Source organism: Benincasa hispida, chromosome 3 (genome assembly GCF_027475165.1).
Source record: "Benincasa hispida cultivar pf3 chromosome 3, pf3_genome.v1.1, whole genome shotgun sequence".
In the NCBI taxonomy this organism is placed as follows: domain Eukaryota; kingdom Viridiplantae; phylum Streptophyta; class Magnoliopsida; order Cucurbitales; family Cucurbitaceae; genus Benincasa; species Benincasa hispida.
The window spans coordinates 32,785,744-32,796,230 of NC_143480.1; the positions used below are offsets into that span (position 1 = coordinate 32,785,744).

At 34.7% G+C, this 10,487-nt stretch overlaps 4 non-coding genes across 4 annotated transcripts; all 4 read left to right on the forward strand.

Moving 5' to 3' along the window:
- Nucleotides 1–2,275: 2,275 nt before the first annotated feature.
- On the forward strand, nucleotides 2,276–2,399 carry LOC120074838 (small nucleolar RNA SNORD14). The gene has a single exon (XR_005481117.1). It is a non-coding gene; the product is annotated as a small nucleolar RNA SNORD14 (small nucleolar RNA).
- A 156-nt stretch (nucleotides 2,400–2,555) lies between these two features.
- Nucleotides 2,556–2,657, forward strand: LOC120074825 (small nucleolar RNA snoR99). The gene has a single exon (XR_005481105.1). It is a non-coding gene; the product is annotated as a small nucleolar RNA snoR99 (small nucleolar RNA).
- Nucleotides 2,658–2,726: 69 nt separating this feature from the next.
- Nucleotides 2,727–2,849, forward strand: LOC120074839 (small nucleolar RNA SNORD14). The gene has a single exon (XR_005481118.1). It is a non-coding gene; the product is annotated as a small nucleolar RNA SNORD14 (small nucleolar RNA).
- A 143-nt stretch (nucleotides 2,850–2,992) lies between these two features.
- On the forward strand, nucleotides 2,993–3,116 carry LOC120074837 (small nucleolar RNA SNORD14). Its single transcript, XR_005481116.1, has one exon. It is a non-coding gene; the product is annotated as a small nucleolar RNA SNORD14 (small nucleolar RNA).
- The last annotated feature ends 7,371 nt before the right edge of the window (nucleotides 3,117–10,487 follow it).

Here is a 10,487-nt window from a genome sequence, read left to right on the forward strand (position 1 = left end):
CCACTTTCAGCACTATCATCATGGGCACCTAGATCAAATATAGGTCGTCTGTCCACTGGGGTATCCCGAAACTCCCTCTCAGCGTTTGTCATGACAATACCCTCTTTAACCTTTTTCTGCATTAACAACCCAGTAAACTGGTTAGTGTCAATTTAAAAACCAAATAAAATATTATGCATAGAGTAAACGTACATTGTTAGACTCGAATATCTCTCTCTTGAGTACTTTGAAGGACACTAAGTGGGAGCATGACCATCGTAATATGCGAGGCAAAGCTACCTTGCTCCTTCGCTCTGCAATGTTCCCAGCTATCGATGCAGCTAGGATCTCGTATGTCTATACCTAAATAAAATTTAACATATATTAAGAATAATAGTAATGTTAAATCAAACAACACGATTATTTTGTTAAGCAAATTTACTTGGAACGCTTGTGGAAATCCACGCAGAGAGTACTTCACGACTAATTTTTATTTCTTTTCACCTTCGCCTTATATAGACTACTCTTATCATTCAATGCAGTCTTTAGGGCATTGAGTGTCTTTTCCCAAATAATGGTACCCCAAACTAGAATGTTGTAGTACTCTATGTTTTGAACGTCCTTAAAACGTTTAAGGTCCACTGCATTTTTCTGTTTGTTCTTTCCCATCATTGCAACCTCAGTATAGTATACTAATTTGATCTTCACAACATCCTCATCATTTTCAAACTCCAACTCCTTGTATTTTTCTTCTAGTAGACGGACATGTAAGGTGTCCTTCGTCACTCGATTACTAAAATACTTGATTGCAAGTTCATACGAGGACTGCTCATTCTGATCAACTCGCGTAAGGAATCGCCACAAACCAGTCATCAACAAAAAATCATCATTCGAAAAAGTGACGACCTTTCCACAAACAAAGCATGGGTTTGAGTCAGATCTCATCCTCTTCACTTATCTCAACAACATATGATGGATAATTGGGCTATCAAACACCATGTCAACGTTTACAAATCGCTCAAAAACTATTCTCTTGAACATCTCTAACTACCTCGGGGTATGCTTCTCCTTCACAAACTTGTTTGCATTAGCAATGTGGGCCAAGCTCGTTACTTGACCGGGAAATCGCTCGACTACGGGTATTCTGAAACGTGTTGCCATCTTAAATCACTCCTGCATGAAATAAAAATTCAATCAGTAAACTCCTTCAGAAAAATTTTGTAAAAAGACATTATATTTAAATCTCACTGGTATCGCTCTCTCTGGTGTCGCTCTCTCTAGTAACTCTCATTTATCTCGTTCACATTTTCTTTTTTTACTTGTCTTCAACCACGGAACACATCGAAAACTAGAAAAACAAACAAAAAACCATAGGTTCACAGTATTTCTAAACCCTAGAACGACCCACCATTTATGGTGTCGCTCTCTCTAGTATCGCTCTCGCCGATTTCACTCTCACTTATCTCGCTCACAAACTCTTTTTACTCGTCTTGAACCACAGAACACATAAAAAAAAACAAACAAAAAAAAAACATAGGTTCACAGTATTTCTAAACCCAGAACGACCCATAAAAGCCTCATAACTGATCAGTTTAAGACATTTTCAGGCACAGATTGAAAGATTTATCGATCAGATTCGATTTTTCAGCGATAGTGGAATCGTTTACAAGCCCAAATGATAGATTCTAAAGAGTTTTTAGTTTATGAGTGATACGAAGCTGTTACGCTTGAAAAATTTGAATGAAGAGTTTTTAGTTTTGGTTGGTTTTCAGTAAAAAGGTAAGAAGAATAAGAGGTAAGGGCAATTTATGTAATTTGATATGACGAAGATGTAAGCATAGGGTCAATTGACATTATTTTTAAAAAATGAGTCATTTGACATTTTGGACCCAAAAAATGGGTCATCCATACAAATTTTCTTAAATAAATGTTATTTTTGAAATTAGGGATTAGAGAGAAAATAAAATAAAATAAAATCTAATCTAATCTGGCGCTATCTCGATTGTTCGATGTATAATACCCATCTGGTTCTCAAATATTTAGCCGTCATCTGCCGAAACCCTAATTTACTCTATAAAACCGTTCTATCAGCATTCGATCCTCTTCCGTAGCAGTACACGCAGTCTCTTTGCCGTCGATCGTTATTCTTTTTATTATATTGTTTCTGTCTTCATACTTTTCCTCCCGAAATTTGGTCCATGATTGTTTTTTATTTTCTTTTATGTGTTGTGGAAATTGTATGTACTCTGGATTCATCTCACTTATGCTGTAGATTAGCTCTGATAGTTCGTTAATGCGTCTCTGATGATAAATTTTAAGGCTTGTTTCTCATAACATTCGCAGTGGCCGCCTGAGAGCTTTCGCCATCGCCGGGCTTGAGAGCTTTTGCTGTCTTTATCCTTCCTTGGATGTCTGAGACTCTAGTAAACAATATACATTCATGTTTTCGTCTCTTTAATCTAAATTCCAGTATGTTGAATCTTCCGATTTCTATGAATTTTGGATTTGGGTTTTCAAATTTTTACCTGAAAGTGGCCAATTGGGACTTTGCTTCTGCCTCTTTAGCAGTGTTCTGGGTGCTTTAGGGATGAACAAGGTCCCCCATATTCATATCCATCCTTTTCACTTTGTCAGCTCTGTCTTTCATGTCTTGCTGATCATTGTTGGATGGAAGATCTTCACTTTCATTATTCAATTTCACTTTATATCTTAAAGTTTGATTTATTATTGACCCTTTGAAGTTCTCTTCCCAATGATGATATCCTTGAGGCTTGTTTCTCAAAACATTCGCAGTGGCCGCCTGAGGGCTTTCGCCTTCGCCAGGCTTGAGAGCCAATGCTGCCTTTTTCCTTCCTTGGATGTCTGAGTCTCTTGAGAGCTTACGAATTATAAAATCCCATTTGATTTAATCTGCTTTATTCATGATGTTTGTGTCATTCATTTCTTGAAATTGTGTTAGCAATGATTATATGCTTGGTTGTTAGTATGACATTGATTTTTATTAATCTTAATGTGTTTATGATGATAATTCCAAAGGCTTGTTTCTCAAAACATTCGCAGTGGCCGCCTAAGAGCTTTCGCCTTCGCCAGGCTTGAGAGCTGGTGCTGCTATACTCCTTCCTTGGATGTCTGAAACTCTTTCTGTCATTTGTAATTGTTTCTTGTTTCTTTGTTTATTGGGTTTTTCGTTGCATTTAAAAGTGCTTGAAATCTTATATAAACTTCACTGAAATGGAGGGCTTTGCAGCATGGAAGCAGTACGTTCCTTAGAATCTGAATTTTTTCTGAATTGGATAGGTATTCTTGCCAGAATGAACTTGCAGATGTGACCAAAATGGTTTTTCTTTGTTATTGTTTCTACCCCAACTACGGATCAGATCGAAGTCATGAACTGCTGATACTAGTGGTGGTTCTGGACTCTGGATTCCTTGATCAAAACTATATGTATTCACCACAATTGAATAAATATGTTTAATTATCAGTCTAATGAAAATTAAATTTACATCTTGGGATTTTTTGTTTCGCATATCAGAAATTTTTAAATGATTATATAACTTTTAGACATTTACATTAAAGGATATTATAAATGGAGCTTATTTGACTGAGCGGAGGACCAGTTCAATTTGATCTTATTTTGAACAATAGATGGCTTATTTATGTTTGAAATTTGTATATTCATATAACACACACACATGGGTTCTTGAACTGAGCAGAGGATCGAAAACTACAAACAAAAACATAATACTTCAGAAGCTTCTTGTGAAAAAGAATTGAAAATGTTGAATGTAGACTCAACATTAAAACTTAAATTCGATGGTGTGTTTTGAGTTATAAACAGTAGAAATGTCAAGTGAAGCATCTTTTGTTTCAATTTTCTTTGTGGTATTGTTTTCCTATATACTTTAGCCATTAATTTAGTTGTGGATTGGAGGCCTCCTTGAAGCAGGATTGTAATCCATTGCCACCAACTCATCACTGCCTTGAATCTTCTTGTCCTTATTTTTATCTACCATAAGGTCTCCTGGCTTTTCTTCTTCTTCCTTCGTCAACGCACCTCTCATGCTTCTTCCTACAAATCATGACAAAGAAACTAATTTAAGATTCATTTGGAATGATTTGTCTTTTTTTTTTTGTCTTCAAGTCTTGAAGAATAGTTATATTTGGTCTCTGAATTTTCAAAATATGCATTTTTAGTTTCTAAATTTTTAGAAATTTGAGGGTGTATTTGGAGACCTTCTTTCTCTTATTTTGTACTCGAGCTCTTTTAAGCCTAATATCATGAAAGTATTATTTTTGCATCTGTTCTCTTTTTCCTTCCATGCAATTTTCTTGTATGCTTTTTTTTCTTGTGTGCGTGCTATGGCAACCAATATGATGATATTAAGCCAACCAATTTAGTACTCATTAGGACTGCATTGATCACAAACTTTATAGCATTTCCAGAAATTTGTTTATCAACTCTAAATGATAAACCTGAGACCTTTATTATGACTTCCCAGTTTAGGGTGGGAGAAAATTGATTTGATGATATCGAAATGCTTTGAGTTGTGAATGACATTCTTCCGTAGCCGGATGATTCGCATGACACTCATGTGGACAAGCTAAAATGAAGGTGAGGGATTAAGTTAAATGCCTAATTAAGTAATAACTCTTTAATAAAATAACGAGTTGGAAAGAAACTTTGAGAACTTCAAACTCATTACTTAAAAATTCAAAACCAAGTTGATTCAAAGAAAATAAGGAAAATAAATTTGAGGATAAGATTTGTTGAGTTTAGAATTAGGATATTTGGTTGGCTTGAGGACAAACGATTCTAAATTTGGGGTGTGATAATTTGAACAAGTTATTGTCTTTTGAAATTAGAATATTCAAAAGTATCTTGTGAGAGAAACATGTAGGTTAGAAGAAAATTAGCCAAAATCATTCTTCGTGGGTTTGTTAATCTTGAAAGAGAGCCAAAGTGAGAAGATGTAATGCGTTTGCACGAGAAAAGACTAGAAAAAAAGTCGTGCTAGGATCAAAGAATGGCCATGCGAATGGAAGTACATACAATAGAAGGAAATTGCGGAGGTTAGAAAGATAGAATCAAGAAAGATCAACAATAAGGCACGTGCTAGAGAGAGGAAAACAACTAAAATAAAAGCCTGTAAACCAACTTGTTTTACTAGTTAATCAAATTAATGGAAAAGTAGTTATGTGTAGTTTGAAATATAAAATAAGGAAAATTTCCCAAGTGTTATGATTATATGTAGGTTCTCAGGTGAAATATGAACAAGTTAACACTTAGAGAGAGGAAGGGGTTCCATGCATTATTGGAACTGGTAGGCGTCATGTGACCAGCTTGGTAAATGATGCGTCCAGAGGCTGAAGGAGGGCATTGTGGTTAAGTATAGCAAGTGGTATGTAGGGTTCATGTAACCAACTTTGTATACCATTGTTGAGGGCTAAGCTTATGAAGGATGCGACAAATGATCATGCATTAAAGGGAGAAGTCCTTGTGGCCGTAAGGCCATGCGATCAAGCTTAAAATGAGGAATTCAGCTTAATTAACGAGTAAGTAAGCCAAGTGGCAACCTTGTAGACGTCAATGAAGGGATAAGCTCGCCAGGTGGCAATTAATTAAGCAAACTCTTCATGTAAACCCAAGTATAAATAAGTTTAATTAAGAAGGTTGTTTTGCCAAAAAAATTTTGACGCCTAAGTAAGGGAGTGTTGTTACCATTTGAAGATTTTGAAAGTTGAAGAACTCTCGACCAACAAAAGGAGAATTTGAAGGATTTTCGATCAATTCTGGAGGAAATAATGTTCAAATTCTAAGGTAAACAAACGTTAAGATGTTTATGAGCATTTCTTTAAAGGAAGGTTAGTTAAACGAATGCTAGAGTTAAAGTTATGAAATCTGGAAGTTTGATTTTGAGATGATGTTGTGGATGAATATACAAATAGCTGCATACGAAGAATAAACAAGCAGCTAACTCAGTGAGGTTATACGTTAACACATACAACATAGCAAATTCATAATGAAGGCAATCTAAGTACATTACATAGCAGATATATGTCGCATAGGCTGAAAAGTGTTTCATCATTTACCCGAGCATCTTGGAAAGGGATTCCCAATTGTCATTTAAGTTATAAGCTTAGATGGCTAAGGAATAGTCTATGCGTTAAGGATGATTTTTGATGCGTTGAACTTAGCTATGATACGATAACCATCCATATGTGATAAAATTAAGTTATGCGTTAATCTAAAAAAGGAGCTAAGTATACTGACCAAGGGACCTTTCCTTTTCAAGGCAAACGAAAATAGGAAAGGCGTACAACCCCTTGGATAAGTAGCTTAAGACAGTGAGTGACAAGTTTTAATAAATATTTTCTAATTGCAAGTTTATGAGTGATTTCCAACACATAAGCATTTTATATGAAGCTATTATATTAGGATTTTCTCCAATTCATGCCTTAAAATGAATTTTGATTGCATGATCTATGTTTTTAAATGAGAAGAGTTTAACATGTGTTTTCCAGTTGTCTATGCCATGTTTTATCACATGATGAAATTGATCAAGTATACTCCATGTTTTACAAGGCACCATACGTTGAAATGAAACTATAAGGTATAATTACTTTCAATACGCATTTTCTGTGCATGTTCTTAAATGCTTAAATGTTTGTACCTTGTACAAACCCTACTCCATTGTTGGTACTAAAGGTATGGTAAGATACCCGGATTTCAATGATGTTAGGGATCCTTAACAACGAAGGTATGGTAAGGTGGTCAAGACCCAATTTAGCTATGTGTGCACGTATGACTATATTATCGACGTTGATGAGATCAAAAGTGCTCTCTCTCAACTAAGATGATTAGGGATTGAACAAAATGGCTCTCCCACATGTTCAGGCAGTGGAGTAAAGTTTTCCATAATGATGTTTATGGGTTTTATTACCATGTTTTACATGATGTTTTTTACAATTTTAGTTCCATTTCCAAAACCCTGATTATGATTTTATAAATGTTTTCCTTGATAGGCTTGTTTATGTTATTTATGATTTAAAGTATGTTTTATATAAGATAGTCACTCACTGGGCTTTCTAGCTCACTCTTTAAAAATGTTTTCCTTCCTAAGTAGCAGTCAACGTCCCGAGGCCTAGGGGTTCTGCCAGTCAATCACTCCTCAGACCTTCAGAAAGATTGCAATTTAGGTGACTCATAACGTTCTGTTTAAGTTTTATATCCATGTTAGGGGGAGAACAGAGTGGAGTTTGTGTTGTATATAAGTTTGGTTTCTAAATCTGTTATGTGTGTTCATGTTGATATTTCTGACTAGCTTTAAACTATACGTTAAAGTAGTTGCTGGAATTATGTGTTGAGTTCTAGAAAATTATAAATTACTAATCAGGTTTAACAGGTGCTAAAAATATAGGTTTTTATGAGTATGTTGGCAACAATTGTTATAAGAGGATTGGTAATTGCTATCTTCACATCTCTCTTTGGATTAAGAGGGTAATCAGGGGAGGGGTGTGACACCGATGCACCTGAAGGGGACCACCGACAATTGCAAGAATGGACACACACATTTCCTGGTGCGTGTTTGCCACTGTCCTGTGTGGCAGAAGTGGTCCCCGCAACCAACTTTATATATGTACCTTGCCCAAATGAAAAAAAAAAAAAAAAAAAAAAAAAAAAAAAAAAAAAAAGCTACAGAGTTAGAAAGTTTTAAAAGGGGTGACAAACAGTTTTTGAAGAGGTTACGGAGAGACAATGAAAGAGATTGGGGAAGTGGAAAGAGTTTTGGAAATCAAAAGATTCCAAGAGAGACACATATCACCTTCTTCCTCCATTTTCCAAGGAGACCTTCCAGGAAAAGTCCACCCACACCACCAGAGAAGAGGACTCGAGAGAGCAACTCCCCCATCATTAAACGCAAAGTACATATCCACATCCACTTACATCGACATAAGCTTGAGAAGGCCGTCGGTGATCCTCATTATCAACCTTTCACCTTCGAGTTTACTTTGTTCTTGCTCTTGTAACGAACTATAATTTTCACATTTTAATATCATATCATGGCTTCATCTTCTATCTTTTTCATTTTTATTTTATTTACCACGAGTAACTAAATCTCTAATGAGTTGGGATGAGTTAATCCTCATTCTGGCGAGGTTAATGATTAAGCAAATGTTCATTCGAATAATGAAGCTTCAGATCCAACTAGTGAATCTTTTAACCATTGGATTAATAAGATAGCATTAACTACTTGAGAGAGCAAGTGATGTGGATTTCATTAGCCCGAGTAAGTGAAATGTTTAGAGATAAACACTTTCTTGTGTTCCAAGTAACCTATGCATGCATCATGGAGGGATGATTAATGTGGCTAACTCATCGAGAGGTGAGATCCAAAAGGTTATGAACATGAACATGAGTTTGTCATTAAGCTCAAAAAGTTTGAGGATTGCTTATTCCAGCTCAATTTTCTAATCTATTTCAAATCTATCTATTATGTGCTACACGTTCACAAATCCACTTACATCCACATATTCTCTTAGCATCTTTCCTTGCATTCTATGTAGTTCATGCATTTCACCAAATACATTACCATCTATCAACATGCTCATCACTCTGCGTTTAAAAGTAGAGATTCATTAACTGACTTTGTTCTTATTTTAATTCCAATCCCCATGTTCGACCTTGATCCTTACTGAGACTATCTCCTAATTAGTTTATACTTGGGCTATTAGGAGTAAAACTTGTGCAATTTACTAGAATATCATTATGCTTTATGGAACACGATTAAACACATGACAAGTTTTTTGTGCTTTTCGTCTATGAGTTTTGAAATTGTACCTTCCTAGTCTCAATGTTTTGAAGAATATGTTTAAAATGTTTTGAACTATTTCTTTTTATTGTTTTACATAATTATATGAAATATTGATTTACAAAAAAATAATTTTAGAGAAGAGAGGTAATTCTTTAAAAATATATTTTTCTAATTTAAAATAATAAAAAAAATTAATGAAGGACCTTTTAAGCGTATTTTTAAAAATTCATGGACCGAAAAGGAATATTTTGAAAACTTAGGGATCAAATACATCTGCTCTAAAAAGCTCAAAGACAAATAAAAAATTATATTTTGAAAACACAGGAGCCAAACACGCACATTTTTCAAAATTAGTTATTAGGACCAAAAAGATCATTTTTCTTTTCACTATTTTTGTTTTTGTTTTTGGTTTTGTTTTTTGTTTTTGTTTTTTTTTTGAAGTGTTAAGAAAGTTGTTAGGAATGAATCCTTAGTTTAAAAGAAACTAAAAATCATTCAAATCATCACTATTTGATAAGAATTTTAAGAAGGAAACAAGATATGTGTTCTCAACACTAGAGTTAGAAAATTGCTATTGAAAATCAAAATTGTCATTGTCCAAAACACCAACAATCCCAACTCCAAGAAATTGGTGAGATGATTTTTACCTTACCTGTAACTGTGGTTGAAGCAAAATACAGCAGAAGCAGAGCCACAAACACAAGAAATCTGCAATTCATAGCCATCTCAAACTCTCTTGATTTTGAAGAAAACCTTATATTGTTTAGATTACTCTGTTCTTCCACATTAAGAGCAAATTGCATTTGGTTTTGAGTGTCTTTTATATGGATGCATTTGGGCAATGCCATGGAAGCTTGAAAGCTATGTAGACATGTGGAGCAATGGACTGCGATGTTAAACAGTGTAATTACTAAATAATGGTGTGTTTGAGTCCTTATCAATGCTCTCTTTGCTGTCTTGGGATGAAAAAGATGGCCTCTTGCTTTGACACATGGTTTTACAATTATAGATTATTTGAAAGGTTGTCCTAATTTTCCTCTCAATTATCTCTGTTTATTTTGCGTGATTTATGTAGAATATATTGAGGCCATTGAGGTTGATCTTAGATGACAAACTCTTATGTTTACTCGTAGGTTGATCTTAGATGACAAATTCTTATGTTTACTCGTTCGCATGTATTGTAATTTCAAGTGTGCCAAGCTTAGCTAAGATTTGAATATGTTAGCAACCAAGATATCTGTTGTTTGACTTTGAATCTCTCTACTCCTATTGTACCAAAAGAAAACAAAAGACCTCTTGATACAGAGACCTATAATAATACTTTATAGAAACATGTACAATAAACATGTAAATGAGTTTTGAAGTTTATGGGTTTAAAGATGTGTTGAAGTCGGTGTTTATAGTCTAGAAGATGAATCTAAAAAATGGGTAAGATTTCATGCTCTCATTTGTGAGATTAATAAATCAATAGTTTGGTTGATCAATTTCCAGGGCAGTACCAACAGTGGAAAGAGAGATGTGGGGAGAAAATCCAATAGAATTAGGTGTACAATCACTATCTAAAAATGCACCCCACAACCTTTGCTTGAATTGTCTAAGAAGCTCGTCTAGATGAGATGCACATCATCTTCAGTGGGCTTCTTTTGCCCTCAAATCTCTTGGATTTACTTGATGTGTTCATCAGTTATAACATTA